Genomic DNA, 18,630 nt, shown 5'->3' with positions numbered 1-18,630 from the left:
GTGGAACAGTTGGGATGTGTGCACCCATTATAGCTGGAGAGGCGCATGTGCCTGCAGCCTGCTGAGTAAAGCACTGCAGAACTAGCCAAACATGCAGAGCAGCTGAGTTTAATGCTGAAGTAGGGTGTAATGCAGGCCCAGAGGAGCGTGGGTAATTGCCTTTCTGTTTTATGGGGTGGAGTCAAATGTCAAACGATTGTTTTTGAACAGCAGCGGATGGGCGTTCTGGACACCACACCAAAAGTTCCAGAAATTTCAGAGCTTCTGCGTCTTTCGCTCTCTCCCTCTCTCTTTCTCTCTCTCTCTCTCTCTCACACACACACACACACACACACACACACACACACACACACACACACACACACACACCAGATATTGGAAATGAAACTTTTTGAGTTCAAAGTTCAAAATGTTAAATCAAAGTCAGAATCAGATGGTTTGTTTCATGGAAAAATTACGTCTTCAAACAGACTGTTATAACCATTTAGCAATTTGATGTGTGTGTGTGGAAAAAGTGAGCATACGTGTTTGTGAAAGTATTGATCGTGTATCCATAATTCCTCTGAGAGGGGTAATTGAGGGCTTTTTATATAATCTTTCATATCAAGCAGGTCAGGTGTTCAGATCTAGATATCAGACCAAAGGCACCATCCAATTAATAAACTTCCACTGTTCCCTGAAGCAATAAACATAGTATTTCCCTAAATATTCTTTGGAGGACAAGAAAACACATTATTATTATTATTTGTTCGTTATCATTAATTTCAGAAGATGTGTTAATAGAATTGATTCTGAAACATAAATTGAACATAAAGGAAAGAGCTCTGGGATATTCTATTGTACATGTTCTGTATTAGGAAACACCTTTCGATTAAACGTCTCTCTTGATATTTAATGTCGGTGAATTAGGTGTTTAATTCAATTATATGGGGTACTAATATTTAATTGCCATCCTCCTAAAAGTAATTAGACCACTACTAATATTTATTGATTGCCACAGCTGCAGAAAGAGTTATTTGCTGTAGCAATAATTTATGCAGTGGTTTTTTTTTTCATTTTTTTTTTTACACCATATTACCATGAGAACTAATCACTGGACATATTACACATTCTTTGTAATGCTCTCCTGGTCAATGTGGACACAGTGTATACTGTAGAGTATACTGGGACTGCAGGTTGCATTGCAGTCATGGTCAGCCACACTCTGACCAACACCCTTTACACTCTTTCTCTCTTTCTCTTTCTCTCTCTCGCTCTCTCTCTCTCTCTCTTCTTCTCTCTCTTTCTCTCTATCTCACTTCCTCTCTCTCTTTCTAAAGCCGTGAGCTTCAGGAATCAATGCCGTGATTAAGAAAGAGGCATAGAGGGAGGGGGTGTGCTCGGCTAGAGTCAGCACTCTGTCTCTTCACCAGCACCCTCCCCCTCTCCTCCTCCTCCCTACCTCTCTCTCTCCTCCCTCCCTCTCCTCATCCCTCCCTCTCTGCTCAACTCTCACGCTCTTCCCCATAAGAGACAATTTTGCGTTCTATTGCTTTTTCCCTTTATCATGACCTAATCCGAAGGGCCCTTTATTTCCTTACACGCTACTTTAGATCACATTAACTTTCGAAGGGTCAAGCAGCAGTAGTGTGTCTCTCCTACGTCATCCACCGCCTCCGTCTGCATCCTTTACATTCATTCCCACTTGCAGAGCAAGTTAATGATCAGCAACCTTAAGTGACATTGTAAGAAATCGTAAGTAAGGACCTTATTAGATATGGGTGCTCTGTATACTAAGGTCTTGCCCATTAAAATGGAAAGGGCCCAGTAGGTATTTTGCGATTGTTAGTAGTCGCCCTCTACTGGCCGTATCCTGAAACTGCAGGTTGAGAACGTGGCAGCAGGTGCGTATCGCTGAGCTGATAACGTATCATCACAGTCGAACGCCTCTAAATTTAACAAGCTAAAACGAGTGCAAAACTGACCGTTTGCTTAAGCTCTATATTTATATCCTGGATAGGGTCACATTCTAGGAAAGACTGATAAACAGAGGTGGGAAGATAAAAGAAAAGGCAGATATTTTTGTGTGTATGTGTGTGAGCACCTATGTGATTGTAAATTTGCATATTCCATTTTCTTCAAAAATGTGTTTTTTTTACATATATATGAGCCCTGGCTGAAGCTCAACTCTCCATTCTTCTTCTCCGTTCATCCCTCATTCACACTTTCATGTATTTTCTGGGGGTTCCTCACTTACTTCTGGGGTCCCTCTAGTGGATATTGAGCAGGATGTAGGTCCCCAGACCTGCGGTGTCAGACTGGAGTGGGTTGAAGGAGAACAGGGTAAGGAGGGCTGCCTGTGTTTAATCACGCTTTCCTTCCCTCAGTGGATTTTAAAGTAAGAGATGATATTGTTCTCTTCGTGTGTATGTTGCCTTTCTGCTGACGTGAATCGCTTTTCATAAATACAAACGGAAATGTTTTGTTATCCTTATATTTGACACGCATGCTTTGTGTGCACACATCTGCGTGCGTGTGGGTTCGCATACGTGCCTGCGTGTACGAGCATGTGCTCGTCTGTGCGAGCGTGCGCTTGTGCGTGTGTGAGCGTGTGCTCGTGCGTGCCAGAGTGTGTCCGCATCTGTGCATCGACTCATTCCCTATGCTCGGTAGGAAGGTTTCCATTAGAGAGAAAAGTACATATACATCACAATAGGAGGGCTTGTGTGTCCTGCTGCATTCTGAGGGGAGTGCCTGCAGTGGAGACCTTTTTACAACAGCCCAGAAATCACTGCAGCAAACCACCATTACATGCCACTTCAGCAATACGCCTTCAGAATTCCTGCACCAAGCAACACATTGACCTTTAATACATTAACCTGCATTTTCATTACCTGCATTTCATTTAGGATAGTCTTCAGTAATGGGTGATGTTCTCCTGTAATGGACACTGACTAGTTAGCAAAACCGGGTTTGAACAATATTAAGAACTGCAGTGTTCATTCTTTCAAGTGTACCAGTGAGATGTAACCTATTCTTAATATGTCTAGACTTCTAAGCTAATTCGTTTCATTGCAGTTAAACAACAAGGCACGAATGACAGAATGCACAATATCAAATTTAACATGGTTTTTCATCCATACAGACTGAATCCTGCAGGAATCACAGTCCTTTCTATATGTAATGTAATAAATCCCTCGCTTCAGAGGATCATGAGTAACTGGACAAATGAACATTACATGTCATGTTACAACAGTACAACCGTCATGTTACAACATTACAACCGTCATGTTACAACATTACAACCATCATATCAGTATAACCGTCATGTTACAACATTACAAGTATCATGCTATATCAGTATAACCGTCATGTTACAACATTACAACCATCATGTTACAACATTACAACCATCATGTTACAACATTACAACCATAATATCAGTATAACCGTCATGTTACAACATTACAAGTATCATGCTATATCAGTATAACCGTCATGTTACAACATTACAACCATCATGTTATATCAGTATAACCGTCGTTAGAACATTACAAGCATCATGTTACAACAGTACAACCATCATGTTACATTACAAATGTCATGTTACCACATTACATCCGCCATGTTGCAATATTACAACTGTCACCTCCCTGACACTGCCCTGCCCAGACTGAACTGCACTCATTTTCAGGTCCTGGTTATCTGAGGGTCTCTTGATAATCTGTCTTGTCTTCAGTACGTGATCCTTCAGTAAGTGAGCACGTTCAGCAGAGTGCAGGTGACTGGCTCGCCCAGTCTCTTTAACCCTGAAACGCTCCACAGCTGCATGGGTGGCACGAGCACTGCTGATGGCATCATGGCATCCTGTACACAGGAATCACATAGAGTACACTGCACATACACTATATGAACACCTTTCAATGGCACAAAACAACACGAGTGATTGAGAGTCAGAGAAAGAGAATGAAAGAGAGACAGAGAGCGAGAACGAGACAGAATGAGAGAGCGAGAGAGGAAAAGATGATGAGAGAGAAAGAGAATGAGAGACAGAATGTGTGTGTGTGTGAGTGTGTGTGTGAGAGAGAGAGAGAGAGAGAGAGAGAGAGAGAGAGAGAGAGAGAGAGAGAGATTTTTGTGAACGCCAGGTAGATTGTAGCCTGTGACTGCAGACAAGCCAAAGTGCAGTGCAGATATTTTTTCTACCCTTGGATTGCCCTAATTATACAGCACATTGATTTTACAATGCATCCATGGATTGATTAGTGATGCCTCCCCCTTGCGGCCCCCTCCTCACGTAGCATAGCACTCTGGCACTTTTTGATGTCTTGCAATCAAAGCATCCATGCCCACTTCAGCTCAGACCCCCACACCCTCAGCACCCTTTCTCTCTGGTATATGAGGTAATGAACAAGAAGGAGAGCAAGAAGGAAGAAAGATGAAAAGCTCTTTAGCGCCCCCTTTAAGGGGAGGGAGGGGTGCGGCGAGATCAATGCCTGTGGGTGGAGACGCAGGCAAAAGCAAACGAGATGAAGAATGCGCTTAAAAATCAATTACACAGTAAATATGACACGAGTCAGGCGTGAGGGCCCCGGGGGAACTTGGGGAAATAAAGTCCCTGCCTCTGCCTGAGTTAATCTGCTCTCTATGAATAAATTACTCTTTTCACGAGAGGGACATTAAAAATAGGGGAGCGCGTGTAGCGCCACTGTGCCCGCTCTGCGTCCCCCGGTGTCGGTGTCATTTATTAATTTGTTTATTCATTTTCGGTTTTGCTGAGGGAGGCGAAGTAGTGTGAACGCGCGCGCGAGAACAAGGACGCGCAGCTCGTAATCACGGAGTTCGCGCCGTTTTCCATCAGACCTTTTGAGGCCACGTGGCACTTAATTAACTTCTGCGTTCTGCCGCGCTATGCACGAGCGCACAGGTAAACGCAAGGACACGCGCGAGCCCAGGCCCACGCGGTGGACAAACGCGCCTCGCCAGCCCTCTAATGAACGCTTTAGTTGAACGAACAGGGCCTCGTCGTCTTCCCAAGTCCCAGCCGCCCGTGAAATGAGCGCCTTTGCCCCACCGTGAGGGCCGAATGGCAGGGCGCGCGCTAAGCACATTTTCAGCGGCAGGCTAATTAAACCTCTACAGAATAAGCGGAGCCCTATTAGCGCTGCAGAGCGGCTCCCATTAATAGCCTAAAGCAACGCGGATCGATGCCCGTCATTACCATGCGAGCCTTTTCTCGCTAAGTAAATGCTTAAAATACAGTATGCAATAACTTGGAGCTGTTTATTTTCACTGATAAGCGTTTTTTATCATTATTTGACCATGCACAACGATTCATTTTTTTTCTTGAGCCGGTTCTAGTAGTTCCTTCATATGGTGGCGATGCTATCCGTTTTCATACTTGATCTCCAGCTTTGTCTTGCGATTTTCCCTTGATCATTTTCTCCACGTAATCGGAGGTATTTCCCAAACGTCTTAGGAAGAGGAAAGGGGAAGAGATACTTAACAGAGGTTGAGAAAACACGTATAATCGATCTGTCGATGCCGTTTCAGGCCTTCTAAATGCATACTGCTTTTTGACCGTTCAAAGTCGGCTTCGCGCCATTGTGATATGACTTGTGATATGAAGTCGTTGCTTGATCGACCACGTTCGGCTAACAGATATCAAACGGTACTGCTCCCCACTCTTGTAAGATCGAAGAACTTTAGTTTCTTCATTTATAGTATGTAAGACACATCTTAGACACATCCTGCACTGGTCCCACCTGTAGCATACAGAAGCTATTATGCCCATTAAAAATAGAGCAATCCACAGACTTACTGTTTGGCTCGGTTAGCTTATTTCACCCCAAAACTGGAAATGTTTCAAATGGACAGTTTAAATTTGATGGTGTGTCATGTAGGTTGGTGAATGAATCAAATGGAAACACTAAGTTGATGTGGTATGAGGAAGCGTGTCGCTCCTTCTGTCCACCAAAGCGTCCACACAGCACACAGCCTCGCTACGAGCTGCTTAGCGTCCAATAATAGCCTATAATTCAGTGGAGGTGATTTGATGAAAAAGGCTTGTTTGGTTATTTAGTGAAGTGCTGGCTAATATAATTTTGGAGACTTAGCTAAGCACTCTAATGGCCTCTGTCAGCACGAGAGAGAGAGAGAGAGAGAGAGTGTAATTAATGGCACACACAGGGTAAATACTGTAAGTCCTCCATCTAGTGGTTCATGAAGGGTATTGTCTGTGGAAATATATTTCTGTGGTAATATAATGCAGAGATGTGTAAATCAGCGTTATCACTGTTTAATTACTCTTGTTTCTGGCTGTCTGTGGAACATTATTCTCAGTTCAATATTTAGTTTGAACAGTAACTAGAAATATTGTAGCTACCAAAGCTAAAAACTCCCCAAGCGTTCTCCACAACCCTCTTTTTGGAATACACCACAAACACCATTGGATCACCATTGGATATTGTAAATATTGCTTAGTCATAGTAGTGATCATATTTTTAGACTAGTTGTTCTGAAGGCAATCATAAGGCAAATTATTGTATCCATATGTATTTTGCGCAGTAACACCGTTGTTTTTAACCGTCAAACGTTCATTTTCTTAATATAATATTGAACGTGTCTAGCCTGTATATTCCCGGCCTATTACCGAGAGGCGCGAAGGCGTCACGCTCTTATTCTACAAGGCGCCATTCTTAATGATTATCGATTAGTATTGTAATTGATATTGTATTGACGAATGATATCGATTTGGCCTTTAAAGTACTGCATCCTAACTACAGTAGTACTGTACGACATTATAAAGTTGTGTATTCCATTTAATTATGCATTTATGCATTTTCATATAAGAAATAATTTGACCAGTGAAAATGAGAACTGTGCGCGGCTTGTGGACAAGTCTTCTGGTAGCCTAAACAAAATAGAAACTCATTATGATATAATTATGTAATTCATAATGTATTTTGTTTTTAAAGTATCCAAATCAAACAAACAAAATAATAATACAGCAACGAGCAGTATCTTCGATTTTTCTCGAAACTGCGACAATTGAAAAAAAATTAGGATGGCATGAGCAACTTGTGAATATTTTTGTTTAATTTGTGCAGTTACTATAGATTGATGTGACAATGTTTTGACAGTTATCGATAGCGTCGGTAACAGCAATAATAATAACGATGATAATAATAAATCATAGTAATTCGTCAAAAATAATAATAATATGACAAGTTGACCAGTTGGCAGCACAGTATGTTGTGTTTTCCCATCTAATTGTTTCTAAATAAATGTTTCTGACTTCCTCAGTTAGCAATTCACTAATCTTTGCATACATTTGCCACGGAGAAAAATAAACAAATAAAAAAAAGAGGTGAAAGTGGTATTCATTTCAGATCTTCCTCTTACGCCTTACGTCTGTTAGGCCTTAATAGTAATATTATTTAAATGACATTTTGCTTAATGTCGATAACATCAGAATTAGCCAATTTTACGCCGATTTAGTGCCACGTTTGATAATGATTAATTGACGTTACACAAAAAGGTGAAGTACGTCACCTATAAATTAAAGCGTGTGAAAGTGAATGAGAGAAGCTTGAAAGCAACTCACAAAGCGGCAATAAAGTCAATGACACGTTTCATCTTAAAGTCGGAGATAGTATACCTTAACGTTTAGCATTTTTGAACTTTTTCAACGTCCGTGCCTGGTGAGTTCATGATTACTCTTTAACACGTGTTCTGAAGGTGAGATTGAACCATTTAACTTCGTTTAGTTTAGCATAATGAATGGATGTCTAAATAACTTGCTACCTCAGCACAATGAGAAAAAAAGACCTGTATAATCCAATTTATACGTAGTTAAATTGCAGACATTCCAATGAATAAAGCGATCAATTGAACGTTTAAAGTTAGAATGTGCATTTTAGTATTTAGTATGCAAATACAGTATAAGAATATTTGTGACAAATATCTAAGCTTTAAAAATTGTTCAGTTGTTTTGTTTGTAGCATGTGTTGTGTTAATAGTTCAGCATTTTCAGCTGTATAGACTTGAGATTGTTTAGTTTTCCAAGAGTTGGTGGAGGGGGTGGGTTACTGTGTGTGTGTGTGTGTGTGTGTGTGTGTGTGAGTTGATAACGGATAAGAATTGTCATTCCTCAGCGTTATTAGTAAGGTAAAGCTGATTGGGGCAATAACTCTTGTGTAACTCCTTTGCTAATGATTGGAAAGATAGTCAGCAAATAAATCAAATTCCAAATGTGCCTCTCACACACTCCGTGTAGGCCCCAGTGTGGAACAGACCTGAAACTCTCTCACACACTCCGTGTAGGCGCCAGTGTCGAACAGACCTGAAACTCTCTCACACACTCCCTGAAGGCCCCAGTGTGGAACAGACCTGAAACTCTCTCACACACTCCCTGTAGGCCCCAGTATCAAACACACCTCCATCACTCTCACACACTGTACACCCTGTTGCAGATCAAAACAGGCCAGCCTACATCTACATCTCTCTTGTGGATTATATCAGATTGAATCAAGAGACTAACAGGCAGGTATAGATTATTGCACAGCTTTTTGGTGTTGCAATGCTACAAGGCTGCTGTACTTCAGATTCCCTCTCCAATGTGTGTATTTGAGTGCATTTACGTGTATTTTTTTTTTTTAACACCTGAGCATTCCACAGCGCTTACAGCTGTGAGTCAGCAGAATAGCGTGTGTGACGAGAGGCGTTTACATTAGATAGACGATCCAGTGTGATAACACACGTGCTCTGCTCAGCTAATCTCAGCACAGCTGTCTGTGGCTGTGTTGGAATAGACCTGTACTTACACGTTGTGAGAATATTGTGCTTACAAAGGTTCATGAAGCAGGCCTGAAGCTGTTCCTATCTATATGTGATCCACAGAGAGGTGAAGGTTTTCCTGTGAGTGTTGGGGTGTGTGGGGGCTGCAAGGTTTAATTTGCTTACTAATACAGATGATCCTACAAGTCAAAACATAATTGGGTCTCAGTATGATTTCATTATAGTACTTTGTATTTTAATTTTGATTGCTTAGATGCCCATCATTTCGTCATGAATCCAGCACCTCTAATCACCTCAACTTAATCAACTGTCAAAAATTACTGAAGTATAAAACTTCTGACTTATGGAATAAGTGGCCCATATCAGTGTATGGACCCCGTAAATCTGTTTGGGTTAGCACTCATAATACACTTAGGCTAAACTTATAATGCCTTTAAATGTATCTTTGAAATACTGGTTGAAATGACAACAGTGTTCAGTGTTGAACTTTGCTTTCTCTTCCTTCTAGCTGCTAGTGTGGACTATTCCCAGATGAAGCTGCTCACCATGGCGATGCTATCACACAAGCTCCTTACATCCCATCGGTCTGAAGTTCTCCAGATAACATGAACACAAGACACCCACATGAAGAAAGGCACAAGAAAGAGCACAGGGAGGATGTGGAGGTTCTTAGAGGACTCTTTGTGCAGTGTATCTTCTCATTTTTACATGTTAACAGAAGAGATTTATCTATGGTCATGAAATATATATATATATATATATATATATATATATATATATATATATATATATATATATATATATATATATATATATATATATATATGACTGGTGTGACTCAGCTGTTTATTTGTATTCCATTGCAGTCCTTCACTGTGAAAGTGAAATTAAATCTGATCTGATTAAAGGTGGAACCCATTTTATTGCACTGACCAAAACAGCAAAGCAAAATGTAAATGTGCCGTATTTTGTCAATTGTGATTTTTACATCGCAATCGAAATTTGTCCTCTGGTTTTAACCCATCTGTGCAGTTAGAACACACACAAACACACTAGTGATTACTAGGGGGCTGTGGATCACACGTGCCCAGAGCGGTGGGCAGCCCTAGCCCGGCGCCCGGGGAGCAGTTGGGGTTAGGTGCCTTGCTCAAGGGCACCTCAATCATGGCTTCAGGTCTGGGAATCGAACCCACAACTCTCCGGTCACAAGACCAGTTCCCTACCACCAGGCTATGACTGCCCCCAAAATCAATTCAAAATCATTGAACAATTCACAGAACGAAGAGATTCAAAACAAATATGTTTAATAATCAGTTTAAAATATGAAGAAATACAAAACTTAAAGGAAGCATTAGTGTAATTGTAACTTTATGTAAGTCAGCCTGTGTCTCAATCCCCCCTCCAATCTTTCACTCTCCCTCTCTCTCTCCCTCTCTCTCTCCCTCTCTCTCTCCCTCTCCCTCTCTCTCTCCCCTCTCTCTCTCCCTCTCTCTCTCCCTCTCTCTCTCCCTCTCTCTCTTTCTCTCCCTCCGTCTCCCTCATACACACTCTTACTGCTCTCTTACTGTTCACTGTAACTGACAAAGCTCTCAAAGGTTAGTGACCAAAGGATACTTACCATGATCAATAAGCTCATCAGTGACTCAACCACACACACATACACACACAGACACACACACACACACACACACACACACACAGACACACAGGTGTGTTTTTCCAATAGCTGCCCCAGTCCCAACCTTCTGTAAATAAGTAGTTTATTAGTGGTGAGCAGTTGGCCCTTTGACAGCTGCTTGTAGAGCTTTGCTAATGCGTACACGTGTATGTGTGTGTGTGTGTGTGTGTGTGTGTGTGTGTGTGTGTGTGTGTGTGTGTGTGTGTGTGTGTGTGTGTGTGTGTGTGTGTGTGTGTGAGTGCGTGTGTGAGTGTGGTTGGAGTAAATGAAGTGTGTAAATGGGCTTTTTATGGTTTCAAAAGGGGTGATATTTTACACCCTATTTAACTTTTCATTGCTGCTGCCCACATCACAGAAAACCACTTAATCTTTACCAAAACGTGGTCCAGTAAAACTAAAAGAACATGGGAAGCAGTTTCTAAGCAACATTCTGATGCTGTGGCAGATCAAGCAGCTGGTTCCCAGCGTTCATTATACGTTCTCCAACCTGTGGTTCTGTTGTGGCAGTTCATACACACACTACCAAAACCCATCTGCCAGATCCCACCCTGCCAGATCCACAAGCACAGTCCAGAACCAAAAGCATCATCACCGTGCCTGTTCAGCCACCAGTCGTAGACTTTCAGACTGCTTTATGCAATAAAACAATAACGTCACAAACGTGCTTGTCTTTATCGCTTGTTTATAATAATCCAAGGGCCTTGAGCACATGGCATGGTGTGCTGAGGAACCTCACTTTGATATGGTTTAAACATCTAGATATGCCAACATCTAGAGCAGCCCCAGAACCATCCAACCCCCACACGTCAACGAAATGCTCCAATTTCTGCCAGACCTCCTCGGCTCAAGAGAAAACAAAGAACGAGGTGGCGTCGTGGGGTTTCAGTCACAGTTAAAGGAGTCCCTGTCCCTCATAGATATCTTATGCCGTATCTGTTCTGACATCCGGATCGCTCTGGCTTATCTCCCGCGCGGTTCTGTGTGCGGTTGCACTGAGAGGTGTGGGGAGAGAGCTGCTATTGGACGGAGCTGGACGGTGTGGCTGAAGGAGCAGTGTTGGGCCTGGGTTAAATGATTGTCGGGTTTAACCTGTACACTTGCAATCAGGTTAGACACTGTCCACGCCCGGGTTCAATATCGTGGAAAGACGCTGCACGAGCTCGGTGTTCACTGAGCTGCCCACGCACGAATAAACACACACACACGTGCTATTTCACCTCTCCACATTTTGCATTCCTGCAACACTTTCTTTATGCTTGTCTGTGTATGTGTGTGCAAGATTTTAGGCATGTTATTAAAAAGCTAGGTTAAGCCACGGACGTAGTTTTGGGGGGGGGACGGGGGGGACATGTCCCCCCCACTTTTTCAAAAGCCGGTTTTGGTCCCCCCCAGTTTTTACAGTTAAAACCAAATATTTAAGTAGTGACAAAGTCATGTCCCCCCCCACTTTTTAACGGTAAAAAAACCAATATCCAAATAGCGACAAATCTAGCACTAGGATCATGCAGCACCCCCCCCCCCCCCCCCCCCCCGCTTAACAGTTCGCCACCCCCAGGTTGTGTCCCCCCCACTTGTGAAATCAAAACTACGTCCATGGGTTAAGCAAATAGCACTCTGTAGACCCACCTCTCCTGTGTGTGTGTGTGTGTGTGTGTGTGTGTGTGTGTGTGTGTGTGTGTGTGTGTGTGTGTGTGTGTGTGTGTGTGTCTGCTGTCACTTATGGCACACCTGTCTGCCACTGACTCCCCTGCCAATGCCCTCGGTCTGCCCAGCCCCACCCTGCTGAACCAAGGGGGTGTCCCGTCTCTCCATACGCCCCTGTTGGAGACACAGGTCCTACAGTATGTTAGGACTGTCACAATTCCTGAAGTCACTCTTGGCCACATAGTAAAGACCAATTGTAATCAGCATCTCCTCTGCCAAGAACAACACAGTATGCTCGTAAAACATGCACTATGAACCTAAGAACCAGCCTGTCTGAGCAGCGTCCATCACACACACACACACACACACACACACACACGAGTGTTGCCCCGTGTAACTACAGACTGGCCTCACAGCTGCGGTAAGCTCCTTCAGTTCAGTACCAACCCCCTGTATGCTGTCTGACTGTTGACTCTTATTCACAGACAGAGAGATAAAAGTGTTTGGTTGTATACCAATTGTACCACCTGATGTGTTGTTCGCCTGCTTTTACATAAAGACGAAGTAGCTGTGGCTGGTGGAGTCTGTACATACCGAGCGTGAGGATGGAAGACCTTGGAGGAGGTGGGACCGTGTGTCCGGTCATGGGCAGCGAGAGCTTCCCAGCTCTCAGTGTTCCTTGCTCTGCGTGCACTTTCAGTCAGCTTTAGGTGTTGCACTTTGTGCATTATTCCCAGAGTGGTGAAGTCATCATTTCCATGCATACACACACACACACACACACACACACACACACACACACACACACACGATGATGTGGATTGGGCTCCTTAATTTACCTCCTGACAGCCGACGTTAGTGTTCTATAGGAAAACAAATATGAAGGGTATTTAAATGTTGTGTGTGTGTGTGTGTGTGTGTGTGTGTGTGTGTGTGTGTGTGTGTGTGTGTGTGTGTGTGTGTGTGTGTGTGTGTGTGCTTGCATGTTTAAGTGTGTGTGTATGTCATATTTATATATTTGTGCAAGTGTGTGTGCACATGTTTATATTTGTGTGTGTGTGTGTGTGTGTGTGTGTCCCTGCTGTGCCCCAGTGCAGAAGCAGAGATAGGGAGTGAGGGGGTGAGAACGGAGGAGATAGGGCCACGGCAGACAGGCAGACAGGAGCCAGCCCTCCGCTCAGCCAGATTAGCCTGACTCCAGCAACGCATTCCCCAGCCTGCACCGGCCTCTCCACGATGCACCACTGGACTCCTGGAATACACCACACACACTGGGGGGGTTGGGGGGGGGGGGGGGGGGGGGGGGTGGTACTGCAGACTAGGAGAAAAAGTGCAGGGAAGACCAAAGATTCGGATGATAGTAACGATGGTCCCTTATAAATGCCCAGGACATACGCAAGAAGAACGTTGTTACGTCATACATAAGTTACGTCGCATTCATTATCGGAGAATATGTCTCGATACAAGAGTGTGACCTGTGCCTTCATCGTTATGTCAAGGCGTTTTTACTGTAATCAACAGCAACCAAATCATGGCCATGCAATCTTATAAAGATACAAACAGAGCGTCATAGAAATCACAGTGTGAACCCTTAATCTCAAACGTGCATCCACATCATCTAAGACTCACAAACCCCAGTGAAGCAATTTCACCAAAATAAACGAGGTTATGTATGAAACTAGTGGCAGAATTCCCCAAACACTCCAGGACAACGACTCACAAACAGTAAAGATCTCAAATTCATCATTTGGCATCAAAAGCCAAGGCATACAGTGACATAAATCAGTCTGAGAGACTGTGAACACATTGAAAAGTTTAGCATGTTATCCTTCAGACTTTTTAAAGTAGAAGATAACTAACCACACAGACCTAATTTGCCTACACTGTAACACTATGGGAATTTTGACAGTAATATGTATAACTGCTGCAGGCCTAAAAATGGTTAGACAATTTAGGAAAGACAGAACATTTCTTGAAATATACATAAGTTTTATTAATGGGATTTAGAATACAGCGATAGCACTTTGTATGTTATTTACTTAACCAGAGACTGACCGGAGAGGCGCGCGCTGTCTACCCCCTCTCGCGGTGGCGTGGAGCGTCTTGATGGACATCGTAATGAGACTCGGAGAAGGTCTCTGGAGACACCTCATTCATAAGCACTGGATCACCAACTCACTCCTGAAAGACCATTACACAGCGCCTTAACCCCAGCGTTTGGTAGCCTGTGAAATGTAGAGGTTAAGATACCATCCCAACACGCATTCCGATTCAGGGAACGATCACGATTATGTTAATATCACAATGTTTAAGTAAATGGTTCAAAGACATGTTGCAAAATATCTTCTATAATATTTAGTTTGCTAGATATAATAATTGCGCTCCCTACCCAATAACACACACCGTTAATCGTAGGCTATTAACCTTGTTATTTACCTGTGATAATACAATCTTAGCAGCATAAATGCATATATTGAGACCAACACAAATTTTATAAAATAAAATGATAAGTTTAATTTATTAACCTACTAGTTATAGCCTAATCGTAGTAAATGTATTTCACTTTCATTGATTCATTTCAGGTGTCTCCAGTTAAGATATGTCTTCGTAGTGAAGGCCCATCTTGTGTCTTATCGCCAACCTAATATGACATATCTTTATCTTAACAGCCAAAGAATTATGATTCACAAATACAGGTTTGTGTACTGAGAAGATAGAGTAGCTGTTTAACGATAATTCATTGATCTGCTCCTCAATTCAATTGAATAAATGAATAGACTGGATTTAAAAATCGTTTCCCCTTCAGTTGTTATTAGAATTATCGTTTTGTCTGATTAGGCACATACGTACATAATTTCAAATTAATGTGTATTTTGTTGGTTTGAAGAGTGACGTTATTAACCTCAGCATCAGTGACCGCTGGGTAGTTTTGCAATGAAGTGCTCATCAGTAATTTGCAATTAAAGTTTTCATCAGATTCTGTAAGAGTTTTCCCCGTTTCTCAATATTATTCCCATCACCAAATAAAAACACGCAAATATTACTATAACACACAAACCTTCGTGCGCGCTCACACACACAGACACACACGCATAACATCAGACAAAGAAAAATTATTATTAGGATTTTCTGTTCGTTTCTGGATCATTAATTCGAATTCTTGGCGTGTCTTAAAATGTTTTAAGATGCCCAAGTCTTCCTCTATTATTTTGGTAGTTCGCCGTGAAATCTGGTATTTTTTTATTATTCCTTGAAATAATTTATTTTTTACATTTAACAAGTTTTATTATTATTATTATTATTATTATTATTATTATTATTATTATTATGCTTGGCTATATTTATTTCTATATGTATTTCGATCTGTATATATTCAGATTTAGAAAACTTTATTCATCCCCGGGGGGCAATTGAGGAAATATATTTGCATGTGCCTGATATCGCACACTTTTATTGTGAAGGTCTGTTACCTTGTTAATCCCTTAAATAATTATAACTGGCCAATGATTGTGTGCACTAGTTCGTATTATGACAAATGTGTATCCCGAATATAATAATAGGTGACAGTTGTGTCTAAGCATCAACAATCAAGCTTTGTTTTTCAATGCGAACAAGGTCTGAAGAGTTTGGCACGTCTGTGGTGATTGAATCGTTGACAAAACGCGTCCTTGATTAAAAGAAGTGTTGAATATTAACTGTGACCTGAACCCGCAGATTGTTTCGGCCTCCGCGGTGATCAAACACTCGATGGCAGTGCCGGGCAGACACTGTGTGGTCAATCGTGCTCTCAAAGCGCTTAGTGCGCGACACGTTTACAGGTCACACAATTATTTAACAATCTCGTTTATCTCCAAAATATCGATAATCTCTCCAACGTGTCCGAAAGAAAATTCACGTTCACATTTTGTCTTGCAGGAAATACATATAAAATAAGTGTCACTTAAATATATCCGTTCATTTAAAGTGTAAAACATCAATCTTAATCTAATGAAATAGTGTTTTATGTGCAGTTATCCGGGGATATAGAATTGTCGTCACAAGATAACCTTAAATTTATAATAAATATAACAGCACCAGCTTACAAAAGTGGATGTGCCTAAATATTTATTTGTTTGTATCTAAACTATCATCAACATTTTTTTCAAAGTTAAAACTCAAACAGTATACCAATAAGATAACAATATCTCCCACTGAGTACTACGAGCTAGGTGATTATTGTTGCATTTTCATGGTAAGCTTCTGCTCGCCTCTCTTATCTGCTTGCTGCATTTATAGTGAACTCATCCAGATTTAACTGGCCATAAAACCTGTCCTGTGTCTCTCGTTGGAAAGCCCAGATTATTTTACTGCAACGTTTTATTTTACAAGACAGGTAAATTAACCCCCTGACATAATAATAGAATCGGCAGTGCGCGAATTAGTCAATTATTTGCGTTTAAATAAACCGAGCTTGTAAGAAAATTGTAATTTTCCCGACTCTTTTCGCTAATGCATTTAAAACGTTGTTTGTTTTTGTTATTTTTGATTATTTACATCTGAACTGTCCCCCGATCAATCAGATTTAAACGTTAACTTTTGCTACTAAAAGCAAAGTTCGAGACACTGCAAATTCAGCAAAGGCAGGTTTCTCAGGTAGATTCCAGGCACAGCTGGTCGTGGCCCTCCTCCCCACCACATACCCCCTCTGCCCCAGCCCTCCTCCCCACCACACTGCTATACCCCCGCTGCCCCAGCCCTCCTGCAGCCCGCCTCTCCTCCACGGCTCCTACCTATGGAGCGCGTCACGTGGTCCCGCTGTTACAAATAACTCGAAGTAAAGTAAAGACCGAATCAGAGAACAGTTATATGAGGCATTATCGCCCTCCGCAGCTATCTCCTGATACCGAGCAGGCACGGGTGACAAGTCGCAACACACAAGGAAAGCGCACAACCTTGCCTTTTAACTAAGCCTCCTCTAGATTTATTTGGTTTTAACGATATATTACCTTGGGCTAAGAAGAGACCAGAGAGAAGGGGAAGCTTCATCGGAGCTGCTACTCAATCAAGTCACTTGGAAACCAGGGATACTAACTTTATCACCGACCGTCCTTATCTGGTGAGATAATACAACGAGTGCTCTTAGATGAAACTGCATTAGCATTGTGCATACAGCTATCAATGGTTTTTTTTTTGTGATCTGCGTTTCCAATGATAAAATATATGTATCAGAGATATCGTTACGATTTGATTATCTATTATGTTTTCGATTTGGTCCCTCTCGACTCTCTATTGGTGACACGGTTGTTGTCTAGATTGTTCTGGAATGGCCGGAATCGTGGTTCATTCTTAATGTCTGTGCACAAAGATACGAGTGCTCATTAATGTCGTTTTCATAGACTATCAATCAAAACTCTGCAGATAAAATGATCGAAAAGGCTAAGGTTGTGATTTGTCCAAGGTGATTTTAGATAGGCATATTTAGTGTGTGCACTGTGATCCTTTTAAACTCACGTTGGTAGTATTGTTATATTTATCACCCCGTTTGGTAATAACCCCTAATTAATGTAAAAGATGTGAAATAACAGATCACCTCGGCATGTGATCTTGTTTATTATGAACAACTGAAACCACCCCACCCCAGATTTCACCTGCTAATGTTTTCAATTTTTATATAATACGATTGAGCATAGTAAGGCTGTTTGAAATATAGAGACCATAGTTTTTATTCTTCTCTCCGTTTGTCGTCAGGAAGGTGTTCAAGAATCTAATGAACGGAAGACTTTGGACGAAACTTCACTTACATTGACAACTGCACTGAGATTATTTCTCCCCCGGAGTGTGTAGATTTTTGTGCTCAGAATGTACTCGAGTTTGGCCTTATCCTCCAACCCTTCCCCTTACGCCCACGACACCGGGAACTACATCCATCCGTCGGCGAGCTCACCTGTCTACGTGCCCACCACCCGGCGTACCGGCCAAGCAGCCTTACCTACAGACCTGCGAATCCGCCCATCAGACCCACGGCCTTGGAAACCACCACGCCTGGCCCCAAAAGTGGCGCGGACAGCACTTCGTTCAATCCGGGGCAGTCCGCATCCTCCTCCCGGCTTTTCTTACACTCACAGTCCGCCCGTAAGCAGCAGCACTGGCAGGGACCCGACCTACCAGAACCCGCTCGTGTTGGGCAACAGTGGACGGGCCGAGCAGTACGGAGGCGCCTTGGTGCGCTCGGTCAGCGGATCCTACTCCAGTCCTTACGCCGCCTACATGAGTCCGGACATGGCCTCCTCCTGGACGCCCAGCCATTTCGATGGTGGCATGATCAGTTTTCAAGGGCGACAAGGAGCTTTAACCGGAAGAAGGTCCAGTCTAGGTGCGTATGTGACTAAATCGCAGAATTGAACAGGATAATAAAGGGATCATCCCGTTCTTCAATCCTTTTTTCTACAAACAAGTTTAAAGTACAACTTTTGAGCATTCTTACTCGGAATAAAATATAATATCATTTTAATCGATAACATAAAAACAGACATTTAATCATCTTTAATTGT

At 42.3% G+C, this 18,630-nt stretch overlaps 1 long non-coding RNA gene and 1 pseudogene across 1 annotated transcript; one reads left to right on the top strand and one right to left on the bottom strand.

Annotated features, from left to right (window-relative positions):
* Nucleotides 1-3,203: 3,203 nt before the first annotated feature.
* LOC143504734 (uncharacterized) lies at nt 3,204-12,680 on the bottom strand. Its single transcript, XR_013127651.1, has 2 exons — nt 12,185-12,680; nt 3,204-3,846 (listed from the first exon to the last, which is right to left on the bottom strand). It is a non-coding gene; the product is annotated as an uncharacterized LOC143504734 (long non-coding RNA).
* A 4,321-nt stretch (nt 12,681-17,001) lies between these two features.
* Nucleotides 17,002-18,452, top strand: LOC143504736 (transcription factor GATA-5 pseudogene; annotated as a pseudogene).
* The last annotated feature ends 178 nt before the right edge of the window (nt 18,453-18,630 follow it).

Source organism: Brachyhypopomus gauderio, unplaced genomic scaffold, assembly GCF_052324685.1.
Source record: "Brachyhypopomus gauderio isolate BG-103 unplaced genomic scaffold, BGAUD_0.2 sc329, whole genome shotgun sequence".
Taxonomy (NCBI): Eukaryota; Metazoa; Chordata; class Actinopteri; order Gymnotiformes; family Hypopomidae; genus Brachyhypopomus; species Brachyhypopomus gauderio.
The sequence above is the reverse complement of the archived record's forward strand: the minus strand, read 5'-3'. Positions and strand labels throughout refer to the sequence as shown.